We start from the raw sequence: 21,206 nt of genomic DNA, 5'->3' as shown, positions 1-21,206 counted from the left end.
ATTCAAGTAACGGCGCCGGTGGTGTAGTGGTAAGCGTGATTACCTCTCACCCCAGAAGGCCTGGGTTCAATCCCAGTCGGCGCCGCCGGGATGTTCTGAGGCATAACATCTCTGATCACGCCTTCCTTCGGATGGGAAGTAAAGCCGTTGGTCCCCGGTTCATGAGTTGATGGGTCGATAGGTAGGGTCCAAGTGTGGGAGCTGCCTTCCTGGCACGTCGGTCAAAACAAGATCGACGGAAAAAACAAACCAAAGGAAAAAAAAAATCTATCTTCAAGTAGCTTCCCAACAAGATATGTCTCGCTCAGGCTTTAGAGCTACTTCACTCTGAAAACTGGATTAAAATATTTTTCTTCCAATGACACCAAAATAAATTATAAAAATTTAGCTTACAGACTATCTTGGTAGGAACAACGGCAAAAATCACCGTTTGCCCCGTGCGCGAACAGATTGCGAGTGAAAGAAAAGAATATAGTTTTTGTAATTTTAAGGATTTTTGATACTTTACTACTGAAAGACATAATATGAAAGTTGTAAACAGATGTGTAAACAAAATAATATAATTATGTACATGATATAAAATTGATTGATTCCATATAACATTTCAAGTTTTATGAAGGTTTAAATGATTCTCCAAGACCATATTATGGCCTACAAGACTATGATATTTAAAACCAAAATTGTTACTTTGCGATTTGGGTTTTCCCAAATCCAAATTCCCGGTTAGACTAGCTCAAAATGTCAAAACTGTTATAAGATTTCTGAATCAGAAAATAAGGTCTATCAGTAGTTTCTTATAACTTATCGATGATATTCCTTCAGCAGTTTTATAAATGGTCATTCGTTTCTTATATGACATGATGTTTTTCTAGTTTTTAGTAAACATTCAAAATTTTCTTAACAAAATATGACTTAAGTACATTCGGGGCAATATGAGCACCCCTGATATTTCAACTTAAATTCTTCAATTTTACATTATTCCTTTCATAAATATGACTGTATTACATGAAATCACGTTTTAGTAAAAAATCAGTCATTCACAAGACTGAAAAAATATAGCCTTAAATAGGCAATACTTTTTAAATATGATTTATTCTTCAGAAAATAATTTCAAAACGAACATTTTTTAAATCGTCTTTCATAAGATTCAAAAGTTTACTTTTTAAATTCAATTTGTATTCATGATGTAAATAAAGGGTGTCCACGATGAAATTGCCACACACAAAATTGATTCGCAAAATTCGAGTTTTCATCCGATTGCCATCAAATTTTCAGGGATTGAGAAATAACTATTAAACTTCATTTTACCATTTTACTCGTATTTTATTTACAGTCCATACGCAAATGCCCGCACCTTGGCCTTAACCCCGGCCATAAGATTCTGCACAACCTGTGAATCAACCGTTTTTGGTTTACATGCCATACTTTCTTCAGTTCCTCGACTGTCTTCACTACCTTAGGTCGTTTAAGAAGGTGCTGCTTCATAATCGCCCAGTACTTCTCGATGGGGCGGAGCTCCGGAGTGTTGGGAGGGTTGAACATTTTCGGCACGAAATTGACCTTATTGTCCGCATACCACTTCAGCACGTCCTTGGAGTAGTGGCATGAGGCCAAATCCGGCCAGAAGATTGTTGGGACGTTGTGGGCCTTCAGGAGAGGAAGCAGCCGCTTCTGGAGGCACTCTTTTATGTACACCTGTCCGTTCATCGTGTCCTGGGTCACGAAAGGTGCACTCTGCTTCCCGCACGTGCAGATGGCTTGCCAAACCAGGAATTTCTTCGCAAATTTGGACATCTTCTGAGTGCGGACATGCTCCGGAACGCTGAACTTATCCTTGGCCGTGAAAAACAGGTTGCTGGGGATCTGTTTGAAGTCGGCCTTCACATATGTTTCGTCGTCCATGATGCAGCATTCAACTTTCGTCAGCATGTTGAGGTACAACTTCCTTCCGGGTTTTGGCGGACTTGTTCTGCTTCTCGTCGCGATTAGGGGCCTTTTGTACCTTGAACGTTCGAAGCCCAGTTTTAGTTTTGGCCTTCTGGACAAAACTTCGGCTTAGGTGCAGCTTCTTAGCCACATCCCTAACGGAGGCGTTCGGATTTCGGTTGAAGGCCCCAACTACGCGGTTGTGATTTTTGGTGTTGTACGGAATACTTTTTCCTTCACTTCTGGGCTTCCGATCGGTGGTCAACCGTTCCTCGAACCGCTTAATCACTCGCGACACCGTCGAATTCGCAATTTCCAACGTTTTAGCGATGGAACGATGCGAGAGATCCTTGTTCTCGTGATGAATGCGCAAGATTTTATCACGCACGAGCTGTTCTTTCGACTCCATTTCCGCGAGTTTTGATCACAGGACTTTAAAACTTGCAGGATGGAAATAATGCACTATGAACTAAATCCACCCAAATTTTCATTAAATTCTACCCAACGATTAAAAAGTTAGAGCAATTTCATAGTGTGGCAATTTCATCGTGGACACCCTTTAGCGCTTGAAACTATCCATCTGGTTGCATATCATTCGAATTTTCCACCAAATTTGGTATGATTAGTGATGATTTTTTAAAGTGGCCAAACTGCCCCACTTTCCTCTAAAGACTACCATTTTAAAAAAAATGTCATCGCAGTGAGAAAGCTTTTCAAATTTTTTTAATTCGTAACCCAAAATCGTCTAGGTTCAAAAAACCAAAAGAAAGTACAATATGCCCCCTCCTTCCGCTAGTCCGCAACATGTATTTTGATACCATATGTGGGGGTGAATTGCGAAAAAAAAAATCGTTTTCTACCTTACGACATTCACATTTTAGCAAGGAAAATCATTTAAGCATGTGAATATATTCACCAATGACGTATTTACGACTGTCATGGAAATGGTTGATTGAAATTAATATCTCATTTTACCAAAATTAAACAAAAAATAGACCAATGTAAAACCGAAGACATCAAATCAAGAAGACTGGCACCCCTGCCAGAATCCAAGCGACAGATACTGTAGCGCTGCGCTCGAGCGAAGGTGGCAGTACTGCATAGACAAATGAGCAAATACACAAACCATTCTTCTGAGGTTGTAATCTTTGCTATCAAAATCGTTCGAAGCATTAACCTTTGCGTGGCAGATGACGCGATTGTGTCGGTCTCATAGTGGTCGTATGAGAAAATGGAAGTGTTGCCAGTCTTCTTGATATGTTGTCTTCTATAGAACCTTATACGTGGTGACATTTGGTTAAAATATCTTAAAATATATAAATGTAACGTAGCTATTAGGAGAACACTTGGTTATGATCACAATGTACTTCGTATGTATGGCTTAAGATCCCGTGTAACTCCCGTCTATCCACATAAAAGTGTGTTCAAAAATTTGTTTGCCTGTGACATGTTTTTGCTGACACTTGATTTTACAGCACTAAAAATTGTTAATGTTAGCTACACTTTACTCCAGGAGTTCAAGAGACATATTCTAGTCATCATATTCTGTAAATTCAAGATATTTGCATTAATCAATACTTTTAAATTATGACCCAATGTCACCCTGTCTTACGGTACATCATGCAGTTTAAAAAAAATGCTATCTTTTGACGTAGGAGTACGTCTTTAATTTCTATACTGGGGGTCATATTAAAAAAAAAATCAAAATTCAGACATGTAACGAAAAATCCAAAACACGGACGTAACGATAGAGCGCAAATCGAACACACGACACATTGTGCATGCTCACATGAGCGAGCTCACCGCTCGGTTGACCGCTCACCATTTCACCAATGAATGGAGGGGAGGAGAAAAACGCTTGCCAAGTTGTTTTCTTCGTCATTTACTTACGGACGGATAAGCGATGGACACGACGTATGAGTGGAACAGCATGCATCGCACAAATACGAAGACGACAACGAATGCACCCAAATCGACCGGAGGAAAGGCTTCCCGCAATAGTCATCCGGTTGGCATCGATTGGTGTGAAAAAGCCAAGTAGCGCTAGGTGTTCTTTTACAACAATCTAATTCAATGCAGGTCGGAGCACGTCTTGGTCTGGTGTAAATGCTGCCATATACTTGCAACTAGGAACGCTCTGACGAAAAATACTCCAAAAAGACTGTAATTCAGTGAACATGATCAGTTACAATTCCATTAGCTGTGGGGACAGTCGTCACAACTAATTTGAAAGACCCAGATATTGGACGCGGACATCGGAATGAGAAGCATTACCTTCGAACGTTACACAACTGAGTTTGACTACAATGATCACCTGCGTAACGCTGCTGCCAGGAAAGCCAACTAAGCACGCTGTCTCTGGAGATACCCAAGTACACCAGTTTGTTCGCTTCGATCCAAAATGACAGTTTCATTTGCAACGGAGATGGTCACCACAAATTTGGTAGGACCCTGATGGACGAGGACATCAGAGGCTCTCTGAGTAGCTTCACCAGCTTTCGGACATACATATTTGTTCCGTCCACTAGCGGTCCTACGCCAAGCTTCCGTTCGTGCGCCTAGGCACAGACCCTTCTTCTTGTTGTTTTGGTTCTTTAGCATGGATTGTTGGATTATCGTGTCAACATTCGATAATCCGACCACCGTTGATGGATCAACAGGGGAATGCTGTACGGGATTTCGGACCTTGTGTTAAGTCTTGATGGGAATCTTAAACATGTTTCTAAGTTCGAGATACGCAAAACTTAATTTTAAAATGAAATACCTGAATATGAAATGAATAGAAACTCGTTTCGCCATATTACGGGCAACACTTTAACAGAATCCATTAGGAAATTCTGTTTCCTAGTCATATCTTCAATTTAGTTCTGTAGTGACCTTGACAATTCTAATACCGCATACTTTTACCAGAGTCTGTTGATGCCATTGAATTTTCATTTTTTAAATCCCGGCTTTTCACCGGTTCACGCGGTGCAAATCTTAAAAATTTCCCTGATGCTCATATTCAGTAAGAAATGAAGTTGTTCAAATTTTTTTGGATTTACCGGAATTTCCAAGATTGGTTTCGGCATTTGTTCATGTCTTAGGCTACTTGTTACTTCAATGAATCGATTTCTAGGTCCTTATTGTTACGATCAATCAAGCGCTTTGGACTTACGAGTACTGCATATGAATGGTTTGAAAGCTATTTGTCTGACAGAACTCAACGGACTGTTTTTAATGATTCTGTTTCCAGTCCCGTGGGGAATAACCTTGGAGTGCCCCAGGGAAGTGTATTAGGGCCCCTGTTATTTATTATGTATATTAACGACTTGCGACGTGTTTTACGATTTTGTGACATTAATCCTTTTGCAGATGATACTGGGTTATTCATTGCAACTAAGGATTTAGATGATGTCGTTTTACACTTGAATAAAGATTTGCGTTCTCTAAGTAGATGGTTGAAGTATAAGCAGTTGAAATTGAATACAAGTCAAATTAAATTTATGGTAATTTCGCGGAATCGAGTTAATAAGAACGTCTCTGTAGTAATTGATGATGAGACTATTGATCGCGTTCGGGAGATTAAATATCTTGGCGTGATTATTGATGACAAACTTGACAATGTCATCAAGAAAATTGCCAAGAAGTATGGAAATCTATGCCGACTGGAAAACGATTTTACTATTGCCAGTAAAATACAGGTATACAAATCAATCATCTCTCCTCATCTAAACTTTTCCCTTCTATTTTATTTCTGGCCAATGAAACTCAAATATCGAGATTACAGCGCTTGCAGAATACTTTTTTTTTTATTATGGTCACTTTAACGCTTTTGGGTCATTCGTGACTTGTCCGGGGGTGAGATTTGAACTCGTGACTTTGGCGTGAGAGGTATGGATGCTAACCACTACGCCGGGGTCGCCCCCTGGCAGAATAAAATAATGCGTTTGTTTTTGAGATGTAATAGATTCACTTACTCAACTTTGATGCTAGACGCCTTACAATGGTTGTCGATGAAGCAAAGAATTGTATATTTGACTATGGTGTTCATTTTAAAGTAGTTAACGGTTTGCTGCCTCGATATTTGTGTGATCGAATTGAAAGAGGAAGTGACTTTCATAGATATAATACTAGAAACGCGGTTGAAATAAGAACACCACATTTCTTGACTTGTGCTTCATAGAATTCATTGTATTTCTAAGGAATAAATGTTTTCAATTCGATGCCTAGACTTATTAAACGTGCAACAACACTAGCAGAATTTAAGAGACATTAAATTTCACACGTTAAAACTGTGTTTTGAACAATTATCCAGTGGTTTTGTTTAATGAATTGACAAATCATGTATCTTGACGAAGTTATATCTAACGGATTATTTTGTATGGATAGCTGTCATAACGACTTTTTCAATAATTATTGTAGCACTGCAAAAATTATTTTGTTCGCCACGATGGTGATTATGGATTTTAGATATTTAATTTAATAGTAGTAGTTAAAACAATTTTTTTTAGTAGTCTACAACGGTTTAAACCTCGCACACGGATTGCGGATATAGAGGACTGAATCCAACATTTGATACCTTGAGTAAGTAGTAAGTTTTTTAGCAAATGTCGGAGGTTCGTGAGCATTCACATAGCTGAAAATTATGATAGCATCAGATTACGGGGTTGCTAGTGTAATAGAATGCTTTGTTGGTTGTTCATTAACTCTTGATCGCCTGTAATAGAAACTGTAAACTGTAGAGAGGATTTATATCTGTAATTGCAACCAGTTCGTTTTTGTTTGCTAACCTTGTTAAAATATCATACTTATTTATCTTAAAGATAAATCGTCCAGCTCAAAACTTTTTAGGTGTAAGAGGTGGGACCACCATCATCATATTTTCTTTTCTTTCTTATTAAGAAAACGGGGCATTTCTATTGTGGGAAAATAGTGATTTCGCTTTCACAGGTCCGATCCGAGTTTTTCAGTGCTAAGCACTGAATTCTGATGTCTCTGAAAGGGAAATCATTATTGCGAAGCACTTTGTATCAAGTTTAAGGTTGATTGCTTATGATACAGAAGTTGAATTGATTTGAAATCTCTGACAAAGTTGTTATGCATACTATTCCCAATTTGTGTCTCAAGTTTAGACAAAAGTCATCCAATTTATAAATGTTTGACAAGTAAATTAATAGTTTTGTTCGGTTAACCATACATTTTCGAATAGAATCTTTTAAGTTTACCCGTGAATCCAGCTCTCAAATTCGTTCAAATTTTGCACAGTTTTTGAGGATGCAGGGGTTATGATCCGCCATACAATCTTGACCCACATATGTGTTGTCTGATTTACGTGAATAAATCTTTTTATTTTCTTGGCAATAAGGCCACCTAATGAACACAAGTACATAATTCCGAAAAAAAAAACATGCTGTTTTCCACTGTCCCAATTTATACACATCTGGTTACTTTGTTGAACCGCTAGTAAAAGTTTCAATTCAACTGAAACAATATTTAGAACCTTTGATAACCTTTCCTTAATTAAACTCTATGCCTTATTCTAGTTTCCCTTAAATCCGACCGCCAAGAGGGCAAAGATAAATCCTTGCTATTGACTCAAGCATGCCTCATCCAAGAAACACACAAATCCCTGCTCCGTCCAGTTGGTTTATAATAAGAACGCGCCAACAAATGACGGGTTTCTGAGATTCTGGTTTCGGGATGAACAAAAGTGACAGGGAAGAAAAAAATGTCAAATGAAAAGAACAACCATCAGAAAAACTGCCTGCGGTTTGCTGCAGCTCACAGAAACACGAACGATGCTACAGAAATTAAAACTGTGCACAACTGTGGGACAAATCAAGTTTGCTGACGGTGCTCACGCGAGTAGAATAAAGAGAAAAGTGACACATTTATTTTATGCACTTACTTGCATACTCGGGCAGGCACACATGGCACATATCCATACACTCACATTTTCGTATGGAAGCCGAACAAAAAAGTGCATGTACGGCAATAAAATTCCACACGTAGGACCTTTTAGACAAAAGTACAAACGGGGAAAATGCGCTTTGATGCCATTTGTCTTATTAATTTGACCAATTTCTGTGAAATGGTCACGACACGAGTACCCAGTTGGGCAAAAATAAACAAACAAAAAACCAGCGATCAGCGAAAAGTGCGGCCAGTGCTCGTGTGACGTTTACCCAATTAGCTTTTTTTTTTTGGTTTATTATTCGTCGTCGGCGGCGGCGCCTTGATAGCTTCCATGTGTGCCGGAGTCCGGTTTTCGAAGACGACTCACACGATCCAAAATTAAATGCAAAATTAAATCAAAATCGCACGGCAGTGGATTGTATGATTTCTAACGCTGATGATGACTAGTGCTATTAAAACTATGATATGCTCCTTAAACCTTGGAAAAATGCTATTTTACTGCGTAGCTACTCAGATTTACTGTCCTGTTCGTGGTTTTTTTTTTAGTCAAAGGAGCGGAGCGACCAAAACTCCGCAATTCACTTTGTATCCTTAATAATTCTCCCGATAATTTTCTCAAGTTAATTTCTATAAAAAAATCTCACAAAATCCCCGGCATACCCTTATAAATAGGGGCCTCCCTTAGCTCAGTCGGTAAAGGCGCAGCTACAAAGCAAGACCATGCTGGAGGTGGCTGGGTTCAATTCCCAGTCCAGTCTAGGAATTTTTCGGGTTGGAAAATTTCTCGACTCCCTGGGCATAGAGTATCATTGTGCTTGCCACACAATATACAAATTCATGCATTGGTATTTGGCATCGAAAGCTCTCAATTAATAACTGTGGAAGTGCATCTAGAACACTAAGTTGAGAGCACGCAATAAGCTAATATGCCATAAGCAATAAGTTTGAAATGCGAAGAAGAAGAACCCTTATAAATAATACTAGAAGTGTCATGAAAATTGCATTGGAATTCGGTTCAGCATAATCTTTGGATCTTAGAATTAGAAGTTTTTTCTTTATAACCGTGAATTTTAGCCGTAGGCTAGTTCATCACGTCGAGAAGAATTAGAACTCTCTTCTACGTTTTCTTGGAATTATCCTCAGAATTATCTTTCATTAGTTTCTCCTTAAAATTAAATGGAATTTTCATCAGAATTTTATTTAAATTCTAGTCAGAATTAACAACATTTTTATATTTTTCCATCTAGATACTCGAGAAAATAGGGTCTAATTCATGCTAAGCTTGATAAATCTGGAATTTATTGCGAAATTTTTTGTAAAATCGCTGGTAGAAGGTCTTCCCAAAACTGCTCCGCAATATGATTAATTCACTTGGAAATCTCTTCTACGTTTTCTTGGAATTATCCTCAGAATTATTTTCCATTAGTTTCTCCTTAAATTAAATGGAATTTTCATCAGAATTTTCTTTAAATTATAGTCAGCATTATTTTGTATTCTCCTTAAAATTTCTTTAAAATTTTCATCGAAATACTCTTCAATATTCTTCAAACGGTCAGAATCAAGAAAATTTGTCCACGTCAAGCCACGAGAATTTTGATCAGAATATTAATTTTATAACTCTAGGTTTTTTTACATTTTTCAAAGTATTAAATCTTAAATATTTCTCGCAGTCGCAGAATCAAAGAATAAAAATACTTCATGTTTCAAATTCACATTTTTTTTCATATCTTGGGAGGTTTTCTAAGTCTTGACATTTGTTGAAAAAAGACGAACAATTTTACGTACTTTTTTTCAGTCTCAGCATTTTTAAATTTTCCTGAGATCTAAAGATTATATACTGCCGTTATTCGCATAGCAGCTCCATCCGAATAGGAATTTCATAGGGCATGGGCGCTGCGTCGTAAAATAATAAATCATGCAATTAATTTATTCTTTTATGTGTTAATTTAAAAAACGAAATTAATATATAAAATCAAAATATATTTTTTTTAACCAGCACAAAATTAGATGGATACTTTAAAACGGGGTATCTTTGATAGAAGAATATAACGATTAAATTTACACTCTTCACTATTTCCTAATTGGCAACATGAGTTCCATTTTGTAGCTTAGGCTATCGATATCGTATATGGATTTTGGTAGTGTGTTTTACATATTTTCCAAATATCAGAAGAAAATAATTTTCTTCTTTTTCGCCTGATAAAGGCACTCAAACAACCCCTTATTAAAGTTATTTACGATAAAATAATCACAAATTCAATATTGTTTTCATATTGCTTATGATGTTTCTGATTATATACTCGTGCAAAGTTTCTTATGTCTTGATCTAAATTGAATGAGATTCGCACATGGGTTCCTACATTCATCAAGAGAAAATCGCGAAACTTTAGGTCTACTTTGAATCATTAACTATTTTAACTATTTGTTTTCCATTACTTCTGCGTGAAGTTAACGATTTACATAGTTGAAGATGCTAATTTCAAATAACAGACTAAAGTGGTAGTTTTTATACGATAGATGAGAAGACGAAAGTATAGAGTTGATAGTTCCGTTGGAGTACGGCAGTGTGAAAATTGTATAGAGAGTAGAAAGCGAGCAAGGACAACTTTTTAGGAAGGTACACATCGGTTTGATAACATACCATGGTAGAGGTAACAATAGCTGCAATTTCCAAACATACTACTGCATGCCTTCCTTCAGATAACAACTTGAGTGCGGTACAATCGATAGAACTGTTTCAAACACACCGTCGGTACATGAGCGAGTCGGTGCTCATCTCTTTTTGCCAGTGGTGGCGGGGGGAGATACCTCTCACCATCCCTCTCCAACGGGGGAGTTTGGTAAAGAGAGATGATCAAACCGATGTGTACCTTCCTAAAAAGTTGCCCTTGCTCGCTTTCTACTCTCTAAATACAATTTTCACACTGCCGTACTCTAACGAAATTATCAACTCTATACTTTCACAGGGTGGCCACTGAATTTTCATTTTTTAAATTCCCGTGGTAGTTTTTATACGATAGATGAGAAGACGAAAGTATAGAGTTGATAGTTCCGTTGGAGTACGGCAGTGTGAAAATTGTATAGAGAGTAGAAAGCGAGCAAGGACAACTTTTTAGGAAGGTACACATCGGTTTGATAACATACCATGGTAGAGGTAACAATAGCTGCAATTTCCAAACATACTACTGCATGCCTTCCTTCAGATAACAACTTGAGTGCGGTACAATCGATAGAACTGTTTCAAACACACCGTCGGTACATGAGCGAGTCGGTGCTCATCTCTTTTTGCCAGTGGTGGCGGGGGGAGATACCTCTCACCATCCCTCTCCAACGGGGGAGTTTGGTAAAGAGAGATGATCAAACCGATGTGTACCTTCCTAAAAAGTTGCCCCAAACGGCGCCGGTGGTGTAGTGGTAAGCGTGATTACCTCTCACCCCAGTAGGCCTGGGTTCAATCCCAGTCGGCGCCGCCGGGATGTTCTGAGGCATAACATCTCTGATCACGCCTTCCTTCGGATGGGAAGTAAAGCCGTTGGTCCCCGGTTCATGAGTTGATGGGTCGATAGGTAGGGTCCAGGTGTGGGAGCTGCCTTCCTGGCACGTCGGTAGCATTGGTGCTCAGCACGGAAAACAAGATCGACGGAAAAAACAAACCAAAGGAAAAAAAAAAAAAAAATAAAAAGTTGCCCTTGCTCGCTTTCTACTCTCTAAATACAATTTTCACACTGCCGTACTCTAACGAAATTATCAAATCTATACTTTCACAGGGTGGCCACTGAATTTTCATTTTTTAAATTCCCGGTATTTTCCCGGTTTCCCGGTTCAAATCTTTAAAATTTCCCGGTTGTTAATATTCAACAAAAAATGAAATAATACGCATTTTTAAAACCGCGGCTAGCTGTAAATTTTCGAAAACAGCAAAAAGGGTTATCTTCCATTTAATTCCACTCAATTAATTTTGGTATCCATGACAGATACGTATTTCGACTACAATGTGCAGTTTTCATCAGTGTCATTCCCACTATAGAATTTATCAAAATCTAACCCCCTAGGGGAGGGGGGAATAACAATTTTCGTGATGCAAGATTTGAAGAAAAAAATAATTCAAATGTGAGATTTTGAAAAAAGAAATCCAAGATAACAGATTTGAAAAAAAAAACATACTTATGGGTCGTGGGTCGTAATTGTCAAGGTTCTGAGACTTGGAAGCATTTTAAGGGTTACAACAAATTACAGAACAATCTATAGAATCTTGCGGACAAACCCTGGTAAAAATTAAAAGTATTCAAAGTGTTGATTTCAAACAAATATTGAGGAGGATTCCCACATCATTTTCGAAGGGAGAAGTTCTGAGCAGAATTCCAGAATTATTCCGACATGAAGTCTATAGAAATTGTTAGATGAATTTGGAGGGATTTCTGTGCAGAAGAATGCAAGTTCTGAATTAAACTCTTAGGTAATGTTAGGAAATTTCAAAAGGAGTTTTGAAAATAAAAACTTTAAGGGAAATTCTTACGTGATTCTGAGGAGATGTGAATGGGAATCGTGAGGAAAATGACAGATGAATTTGAAAAAAAAAATCCAAGAGAATTATGATGATAATTCGACAAGAAACAGAGTTCTAATAGTGTTCCAGGGATAATTTCAACACTAGTGCGAAAAATTCATCTCAGAGCTCCAACAGAATTGATTGCCAAAAAATTGCAGATAATTAGAAAGAAATTCTTTAAAATATTCCGAGGGGTTTCTAAATAAGATTTCAAAGGATTTCTGCTGCTTTGAATAGAAAGTTTTGAAAAGAAATTCAAAGGAATCCAAGTTTCCGAATAGGTTTAAGGCAATTCTAAGAAGGATTCCAATCAAATTCTTAGAAATAGTTTCAAGGAAATTCCAAAAAGAATTCAACGGTAATTATTACGCGAAGTGTTTTCTGGTTAATTTCAGAAGAATTCCATGATAATTCACAGCAGAATTTCAAGTTAATTCTGAAATTCTTATCATGAGCATTTTGAAGAACGAAAAATTAAAACCCCGGAAAGAATAGTTCAGTTTCGGTTTTACAAATATTTGTTTCGAAAGTCCAGCATCTTCAATATTTTCTTTTAATGCCCATGCACTTTACATGTGTTTCACGACAAAAAGTAATTTGAAAAATTGATGAGTGATTAAATTCTAAAAACAATAAGACGGGAAAGATAAGAAAATTATGCAGTAAATAAAGTAAGACATTCATTTGGTGAAGAATCACTCTATTTTAATAGTTTATTCAGAAATCCTGGTGTAAAAATGTGTTCCTATGGCATGGTTAATTTATTTTTCCCGGTTCACTCTTCGAATTCCCGGGTTTTTCCCGGTTTTCCCGGTTACTTTTAAAATTCCCGGATATTTCCCGGTATTCCCGGTTGTTCGCTGGCCACCCTGCTTTCATCTCCTCATCTATCGTATAAAAATTACCACTTTAGTCTGTTATTTGACATTAGCATCTTCAACTAAGCATTAACTGTTTTCTCGGTGATTCCGGATATCCAGAGGACCGTTTTTTGGCCACTTGGTTGCAGAATCGATATGGTGATGGTATATTTCCTCTATGTTCATAATTGTATGCAAATTAGAAAAAAATCGCGCAGCTCTAGGACTACTTTTAAGAATTGACCATTTTCCCGGTGATTCCGGATATCCAGAAGGGCGTTTAATAACCACCGCGGGACCAAATCAATATGGCACTGAGATATATCTTCTGAAATTGGGGTTCTTCACATTTTTTAAAAATCCACGGATCTCCAGGTCTACTTTTAAGAATTGACTATTTTCCCGGTGATTCCGTATATCCATAGGACCGTTTTCTGGTCACTTGGTAGCATAATCGATATGGTGATGGTATATTTCCTCTATGCTCATGATTGTATGCAATTTAGAAAAAATCGCGCAGCTCTAGGACTACTTTTAAGAATTGACCATTTTCCCGGTGATTCCGGATATCCAGAAGGGTGTTTAATAACCACCGCGGGACCAAATGAATATGGCACTGAGATATATCTTCTTAACTTAGAGTTCTTCACATTTTCTAAAAAAGCACGGATCTCCAGGTCTACTTTTAAGAATTGACTATTTTTCCGGTGATTCCGGGTATCCAGAGGACCGTATTCTGACCACCCGGTAGCAGAATCGATATGTTGATGTCATATTTCCTCTATGCTAATGATTGTGAGCAATTTAGGTAAAAATCGCGGATCTCTAGGTCTACTTTCGGGAATTGACCATTCTCCCGGTGAATCCGAATTTCCACAGAGCCACTTTTCACGGATTTTATCGTTCCGATGGGCCACCCACAACTCCAATCGGTTCCTTGACTGTTCCGTTTGAAAGTAGGTAGTCATACCTTTCAAGTAGTGGCTCAATCTTAAGATGTCGGGACTTTTCCTACCTGTGGTTCCAAATGGGTTTCTATCTGATAGATTTGAAAGTAGATAGCCATACCTTTCGAATGATGACTGAATCATAACGATTGATCATTACATCATGAATCGACACGCATTTTGCAGCCTTGGTACTTTGAGGAAGTTTCGATGGCTTGGGATTATGTCAGTTAATTAAGAGCTTTCGATGTATGTACCATTTTTGCATTAGTATAATTGTGTGGCAAGTGCCCAGGGGAGTCGAGATATTTTCCAACCCGAAAAAATTCTTAGACCGGATCGGGAATCGAACCCAGCCACCATCAGCATGGTTTTGCTTTGTAGCTACGCCTTTTCCGACTGAGCTAAGGGAGGCCCCAAGGGAACCGCAGGTGTGCAATGTTTAACATTTACTACATTAGGAGGGGTAACTTTCATTTACCTTCAGCACAGTTTCTTAAATATTGATAACTGAAAAAGAGTGTTTAAATACCATCGTATAAATGATAAGTAGCCTTTTTGAAAGTTAGGGGGCGGGCACCCAAAGCATCCGCCCCGGGTCACGCTACGCCCCTGAAAAAAACTGTATAATTTTTATAAACCCCCAATTGGAACCGTGCAACAACAGTTTAATCTGCCGTGTGACAACAATGCACAATGCTCCCAAAACTGTATTTAGAAGGGATACATTTTTGGCGCCTGAACTATTCTTTTTTGTAAATATTGGAAAGACGATATTAAGATGTGAGTAAAATTAGGTAGTTAGTGCTTAGTAGGGTAGAGAACTACTTCGGCCTAATCGCCCATTTTGGGCCTATCGAGCAGAAAACTTCAAATAAATCCATGATTTCAGAGTTAACAAGTCAATTACGCATTTGGTACGATACTTTAGTTAATAAGCTACGGAACGAAGTCAATGAGAACGCGTGATATGAAGGTTTTGCACCCATTATTCCCAAAAACAAAAGAAGCGCTCCGACCGAATCAATTTTTATCTTCATCCGATAGGCCGAAGTGAATTCAATGGCGTTTCAATGCGTTAGGCCGAGTTTAGAATCCGTAGGGCCGTAGGCCGAGTTTGGCGTCAAGAAGCAGTGTTAGACTTTTGACAATATTTCAACGATTAGTTTCTCTTTATCAAATCTTACAGTACATACGGAAAGGTAAATAAATTTGGAAGCCATCAGTAATAATAACATTCCGTTTGGTGCTAAACTGCGCTAGATTAAGAAAGACTAAGTGCGGGTTGTGCTTAATAGGCCGGAAATGGAGTAGTTAACCCTATCAACAGTATAGTTATTTGTGAGCGACCGGCATAATATTCAACAGTAGTTGTAAATTTTGCTTTGATGTAAACCAACTTAAATTAAGATTATTGATAAGAAGTCAACATAGGGTAAATGGCTTTAATGTTGGCCTATGGATTTAAAGATTGTGCCTATCGATAAAAAATCTCCTGTTTTTAAATTTGTCTTAGACCAATGCGTCATCTGGACAATACAAATGGATATATTTTATTGCTAGTGACAAATTGTCAAAAATTCATTCCTTAGAAATGTATGCATGGGTCCAATATGAGGGACACTTAGGGCGACACTAACCCTGTTTCAACATTCAAACTATTAAAAAAAATCCGTCCTCTAAAACGCAAATGTTAAATGATGTTAAATTCCATGATATTTTATTTAGGTAGAATCTTCCCACCAATCTACGTACTGAATGGTAAACCCAACTTAAAAAAGCGAAACACCAGAGATGAACCAGCCGATGTCTGAAAGTTTCGAAAAAGACGAAACTCATATCCGATACCAGCGAATTATATTAACATCTGTACTCCAAATGCTTTTAACCTAAAAAACCAACAAACTAAATACAAGATGTGTTGTGATATGTTCAATAAACTAAGTAAGGCTAAAAAGGAGCAAGCCAAAAACTGTAAATATTTCGTCCTCTCCAGACCACTGAAAATAAACAATCAACAAACTGTTTACCACCCTCATTACATTTAGTCCTAGGTTCTAGGTTGAACTCAAGTCCGCAACAGCACAGCAGAATCTTCACACAATCTTGCAGTAACAAACCACAGTCAAGAAAGAAAAAAAAAGTGTCACACCACAAATTATTGCTCAACCACGCCTGATGCAGATGAAAGCGAAAATTTCGCACACATCACGAACCTAAATGGCACCAACAAACGATAACACACCAAACGAGCGAGCAATCCAATAAAAACTGCACTATTTTCCCTCGCTTCTGTGCGATGTTTTTTCTTCTTCTTCTTACTCCTACTTCTTCTTGTTCACCAATGTACCGCGCGCACTTTTTCAGTGATAGTGAAACTAGTCAGCAAAAATTTCAATTTTCCATGTTATCTTCATTCATCTCGTTTCGATTGTGTTGAACACCACCTCCTTCAAATCTTCTGGCTCACGCGATTCGCGAAACTTATCCACCTCTCGTACATCCAAGCAGTAGCAGTTAACAGTAGGAATCCTTTCTTCTCCTCTTCAATCTTCATGCATCACAATGCGCACCACAATCACAAATGCATCACACTCGCTCTCACTCTCGCTCTCTCTCTCTCTCTGTTGCGCCGAGGCCTTAATACCATACGCGAGATCGTCCCCACAAAGCCCAAAACTCCCAAAAGACTAGATCCGGAGATGGAACACCGACCGAAGTGCAACCGTTTAGCGAACCGGCTGGAAATGGACTGACTGTTCCGCTGCTGGCTGGCTGACGGGAGTTGACTTTGAGCAAGGTAGACCAGAATTGCAAATTTGCCCCGTTCGTCGTCGTCGGCGTCGTTGTATGTATACCGCGCGGCGGACGAAAACAATAAAAACGATATGAGCAAGAGCAGTCAGTGGCGAGAGCGAGAGAGACCTCGCCGTCGTCGTCGTCGTCGTCGTTGCATCAAAACATACTGTCAGAGAAGAAGCTCCGCAAAAATCCCCCCAAGGGAAGCGCTTCTTCATCATGCACGGAGTGGGGGGGTGGATGGGGGTGCGCACCCCACGTACAAACGTACGACCACCAGTGTGGGGAGTCTGCGTCTTGGTTATGTATGCACTTTTTACATATATATAAGTGCTTGCTTGCATTGTTAGTAGTAGTAGTACTACAGACTAGCTACTACAACTACGTACGACTACTGCAGTTCTTGTCGGTGGTGCACTACTGTTATTGCTTTGCCGCGACTGGTCTCCAACCGATAGGTGGTGAAGAGCGAGAGAGTGAGGATGTTTGGTCTGCCAGAGGAGCTTTGAGCTCGAACTGATGCTGCCGCTACCGCAGGGCCCAGTAAGGGCTAGCAGCTATTGGGATGCGATGGAGTTGCAGTTTGAAAATAATGCGATATAATATAACAAACTATGCAAAAGTAAACACTGCGGGTTGAAAGATTTTGGTCAAACTGATGCAGCAAATATCCCTGTTCCTATTGGAAAATCAATGTTGGCTCCCGTGGAGAATAGAAGAACTATGAAAGTGTTGATGAATTTAGAATTTTCCACGGGGTATGCGAGTGCAATCTTAAAATACTTTTATTTTGCAAATGCAAACTTTCCACCCATATGATATAAAAATGTGTAGTCTACGACATAATGTTCCTGTTCTTGAAATTTCGTTCAAACATAGTTTTCGTGTAGATTCCATAGATTGAGAGATAAAAATCAAAAAAAAAAGGCCGTTATAGCTAAAATTCACAAGACAACAGAGGTAATACAAGTTTCAATTAGATTGACAGAACATAGTTGCATTGCTTTTCAATGACGACCGATGACTGTTTCATTGATAGATGATTTTTTTAGAAATATTAATCCTTAGTAGACATGTTTTTTTTATCAAGGGGGAGAGGTAGCTCATCGATTCTTCCGGTTCGCCTCCTAGCATCGTGCTATAAGGTACCAAGCGATAATCAGGGTAGTTGATCGATAGCTCGATGACGTCATTTCGTTGGCGTCTGCAATGGGAAATTCTCATAGCAGGCGTTGACGATGGGACGTTGTCGAGTTGTTGAATAGCAACTATCGTGGTAACTCACCGATTACCTGTCGATCTGCCAAATTTGGAAAGACGTCTGCATTGAATTGTCTCATATAATAATATTCCGCCCACTATATCACAAGAAATTGCGAGTAGCTGAGTGGAATGGAGATAAGTTAAGCATTGGGTACAGGACCAAGTCTCCCCTGGGTGGTGCCAAAAGATGAGCGCAATAGAATCATCAAGTTGCCATAAGGCACGGAATGAGACTATTGCATGGCTGGGTAGTCAAAGTCTTCCATTCGTTAGTCATTTCAGGTGGATTAGAACAGGTTTAGGTTTAGGGTGGGCGTTGGCCAGATTTGGATTTTTCAGATGTAATCCTGGATAGGACCCTGTCATTGAACGTAGCGTGAAAGTGGAACTTAATGAAGGCCTAAGTACTTTTTCGTAGTTTTTAGTTTTCGGATTTGAAAGATCGTCGGTTACAGTGGCCTGCTTACTGAGCAGAAAAACGCGGTCCCAGGTCCTTACATATCAAAGAGATTTATGGTAAAATCGCTTGTGTATCGTGTATTTTGCGAAACTCGTTGTTGTCGTTGGTTCCGGGTTTGAATGGATACACAAATTTGAGCAACGGTATTATGTGATATGAGGGGCTCGGTGGCCTTAGAGCAACCGTTTTTGCTTACTGAGCAGAACATCATGAGTCTAATCTCAGGCCCATCCACATTCAAGATTCGTCAATCGTTTTATTTGTTAATATGACTACATGGTAATAACAGCAACTCGGTGATTAAAAAGGTGCTCGTCTGCCTAGTGGCAAACGTTTTTGCTTACTGAGCAGAAGACCGTGGGTTTAGTCCCAAGCTCCTTTGCGTTATATGATCGTTAGGACATCAATTCAGCTTATCGTTTACCAAAACGAACCCTGCTGCAAACCCACCCCTCTTATCCAACATCCCAGTGATTCCTCGTGGAAGTGCAGAGGTGTTCTCGGCTTCCATCAAAGCGAGTGTCATGTCAACACAATCCTTCCCATTCCTTTCTTGACCTGTGTTCGGGCGCGGCCGGCGCTGGTATTGCCTAATTTAAGATCACCAGTTTTTACACATTGAGGATGATTGCTAGTCCCAAGCATCGTCTATTGGTTCTCTGTGTAATTACAGCTGATCTGGCAGTAACAGAGTAGCAACCGTGGGTGGTCAATCAAGCTCAAGCTCAAGTAGACATGTTTTTTTTTATCAAAGGCAAGTGTCACTCGAGCCATCTAAAATGTTCGTTATTTTATAAATTGCTTTTATTGGGGGCCTCCCTTAGCTCAGTCAGTAAAGGCACAGCTACAAAGCAAGACCATGCTGGAGGTGGCTGGGTTCAATTACCGGTCAGGTCTAGGAATTTTTCGGGTTGGAAAATTGAAAGAAGTATGACTGGACGAATCGGGCATCGAAAGCTCCCAATTAATAACTGTGGAAGTGCATCTAGAACACTAAGTTGAGAGCACGCTATAAGCTAATATGCGATATGCAATAAGCTGGAAATGCGAAGAAGAAGAAGAAAGACATTTGCCTTTGATAAAAAAAACACGTAAAGGGTGTCCACGATGAAATTGCCACACTATGAAATTGCTCTAACTTTTTAACCGTTGGGTAGAATTTAATGAAAATTTGGGTGGATTTAGTTCATAGTGCATTATTTACATCCTGCAAGTTTTAAAGTCCTGTGATCAAAACTCGCGGAAATGGAGTCGAAAGAACAGCTCGTGCGTGATAAAATCTTGCGCATTCATCACGAGAACAAGGATCTCTCGCATCGTTCCATCGCTAAAAAGTTGGGAATCGCGAATTCCACGGTGTCGCGAGTGATTAAGCGGTTCGAGGAACGGTTGACCACCGATCGGAAGCCCAGAAGTGAAGGAAAAAGTATTCCGTATAACACCAAAAATCACAACCGCGTAGTTGGGGCCTTCAACCGAAATCCGAACGCCTCCGTTAGGGATGTGGCTAAGAAGCTGCACCTAAGCCGAAGTTTTGTCCAGAAGGCCAAAACTAAGGCTGGGCTTCGAACGTTCAAGGTATAAAAGGCCCCTAATCGCGACGAGAAGCAGAACAAGTCCGCCAAAACCCGTGCCAGGAAGTTGTACCTCAACATGCTGACGAAAGTTGAATGCTGCATCATGGACGACGAAACATATGTGAAGGCCGACTTCAAACAGATCCCCGGCAACCTGTTTTTCACGGCCAAGGATAAGTTCAGCGTTCCGGAGCATGTCCGCACTCAGAAGATGTCCAAATTTGCGAAGAAATTCCTGGTTTGGCAAGCCATCTGCACGTGCGGGAAGCGGAGTGCACCTTTCGTGACCCAGGACACGATGAACGGACAGGTGTACATAAAAGAGTGCCTCCAGAAGCGGCTGCTTCCTCTCCTGAAGGCCCACAACGTCCCAACAATCTTCTGGCCGGATTTGGCCTCATGCCACTACTCCAAGGACGTGCTGAAGTGGTATGCGGACAATAAGGTCAATTTCGTGCCGAAAATGTTCAACCCTCCCAACACTCCGGAGCTCCGCTCCATCGAGAAGTGCTGGGCGATTATGAAGCAGCACCTTCTTAAACGACCTAAGGTAGTGAAGACAGTCGAGGAACTGAAGAAAGTATGGGTTTATATGCAAAAAACAGTTGATTCACAGGTTGTGCAGAATCTTATGGCCGGGGTTAAGGCCAAGGTGCGGGCATTTGCGTATGGACTGTAAATAAAATACGAGTAAAATGGTAAAATGAAGTTTAATAGTTATTTCTCAATCCCTGAAAATTTGATGGCAATCGGATGAAAACTCGAATTTTGCGAATCAATTTTGTGTGTGGCAATTTCATCGTGGACACCCTTTATCTTCCGTGATCCCCGCTTCAATTTCCTGGGATCCAAGAGAATTTCTTCGAATGATAAAGAACAGATCCAAGTAAGCATGAACAGCGGCGCCGGTGCTGTAGTGGTAAGCGT

General features: G+C 39.5%; 1 long non-coding RNA gene across 1 annotated transcript in view; it reads right to left on the bottom strand.

The window, feature by feature from the left end:
• Positions 1 to 17,090, bottom strand: part of LOC135702517 (uncharacterized) — a 36,699-nt gene extending 19,609 nt beyond the window's left edge. Inside the window, exon 1 of the long non-coding RNA XR_010517704.1 lies at positions 16,333 to 17,090. This is a non-coding gene — a long non-coding RNA (uncharacterized LOC135702517). The remainder of the gene's footprint in view (positions 1 to 16,332) is intronic.
• Positions 17,091 to 21,206: the final 4,116 nt, after the last annotated feature.

The sequence above is a fragment of the Ochlerotatus camptorhynchus genome, unplaced genomic scaffold (genome assembly GCF_037179485.1).
Source record: "Ochlerotatus camptorhynchus isolate MF236.1 unplaced genomic scaffold, CSIRO-AGI_Acam_v1.1 ptg000193l, whole genome shotgun sequence".
Classification (NCBI taxonomy): Eukaryota; Metazoa; Arthropoda; class Insecta; order Diptera; family Culicidae; genus Ochlerotatus; species Ochlerotatus camptorhynchus.
This window is presented reverse-complemented; position numbering and strand designations above follow the sequence as displayed.